General features: G+C 43.7%; 1 non-coding gene and 1 pseudogene across 1 annotated transcript; both read right to left on the reverse strand.

Annotated features, from left to right (window-relative positions):
* The window catches only part of LOC110287075, a 1,560-nt pseudogene extending 716 nt beyond the window's left edge, over positions 1-844 (reverse strand).
* LOC115030241 lies at positions 67-173 on the reverse strand. The gene has a single exon (XR_003835833.1). It is a non-coding gene; the product is annotated as a U6 spliceosomal RNA (small nuclear RNA).
* Positions 845-1,695: the final 851 nt, after the last annotated feature.

Consider the following 1,695-nt stretch of genomic DNA (forward strand, 5'->3'; position numbering starts at 1 on the left):
TTTTTTTTTTTTTAATATTTTTATTACATATTTTCCTCAATTACGTTTCCAATGCTATCCCAAAAGAAAAATATGGAACGCTTCACGAATTTGCGTGTCATCCTTGCGCAGGGGCCATGCTAATCTTCTCTGTATCGTTCCAATTTTAGTATATGTGCTGCCGAAGCGAGCACCCAGCTGCTTCTTCTTGAAGTAAGTGTCATTCAGGTGTTTGGGGATTTTAACATTGCTGACACCAACTTTTGTAGAGGTGGCAATGACAAACTTCTGGTGTGTTCTGCGCAGAGGAACTCTGTTGATGACAAGAGGTCCAGTCACAAGCAGCAAGCCACTGTCCAGCTGCTTCAGGAAAACCACTCTCTTGCCCCTGTGATGTCCAATGAGGGTGATCAGGACAGTCCCGGAAATGATGCTGGAGTGTAGCCTTCTCACGTGCTGGCTGAAGTGCTTCTGGCCATGGCTCAGCAGCTTCTTCTTCAGTGGGATAATACCTAGGCATTTTTCGAAGCTTCACCACCCAGGTGCCACCATTCTTGTCCCCACCAACTGTTTTGGTGACAGTAGCAAGGACCTTCTCCTTTTTCTTCTTCTCAACCTCGGTCTTGTATTTCCCTTTGTACAAGGGCTTCCTGGAGTGCATAGAAGATTGGGAGTACCTGCCAATTCCTCTCACCAGGACAGGGTTTCGGCTGCAATAGGGCTTCACCTTCTTGAGCTTTTTAACCTTAGGGCAAACCTTTTTGGCTGCTCTGGTGGCCCAGGGACTGGAGGCAGCAGCATCACCGCCAGCCTTGTTGGCTGCAGGTTTCTTCTTCTTTGTATCAGGCGCCTTTTCACCCGCCATCTTGCAAGATGGGAAAGAGCTAAACAAAGAATTCTTATATTTTTGGTTGTGATCCTAACCTTTAACCGCTGAGCCATCGCTCCAGCCCAAAATTCTTAAAGAAGGAATACTGAATGGCTGTGAAGCACCTGAAAAAAATGTTCAAAATCCTTAATCATCAGGGAAATGCAAATCAAAACAACCCTGAGATTCCACCTCACACCAGTCAGAATGGCTAAGATCAAAAATTCAGGTGACAGCAGATGTTGGCAACGATGTGGAAAAAGAGGAACACTCCTCCAAACTTGATTGGATTGCAAGCTGGTACAACCACTCTGGAAATCAGTCTGGTGATTCCTCAGAAAATTGGACATAGTACTGCCAGGAGATCCAGCAATATCTCTCCTGGGCATACACCCAGAAGATGTTCCAACTTGTAATAATGCTCCCCTATGTTCATAGCAGCCTTATTTATAATAGCCAGAAGCTGGAAAGAACCCAGATGTCCCTCAACAGAGGAATGGATTCAGAAAATGTGGTACATTTACACAATGGAGTACTACTTAGCAATTAAAAATAATGAATTTATGAAATTCTTAGGCAAATGAATGGATCTGGAGAATATTTTCCTGAGTGAGGTAACCTAATCCCAAAAGAACACAGATGATATGACCTCACTGATAAGCAGATATTAACCCAGAAACTTAGAATACCCACGATACGATTTGCAAAACACATGAAACTTAAGAAGAAGGAAGACCAGAGTGTGGATACATCATTCCTTCTTAGAATGGGAAATAAAATACCCATGGAGGGAGTTACAGAGACAAAGTTTGGAGCTGAGATGGAAGGAAGGACTATCCAGAGACTGT

Source organism: Mus caroli, chromosome X (assembly GCF_900094665.2).
Source record: "Mus caroli chromosome X, CAROLI_EIJ_v1.1, whole genome shotgun sequence".
NCBI classification, from domain to species: Eukaryota; Metazoa; Chordata; class Mammalia; order Rodentia; family Muridae; genus Mus; species Mus caroli.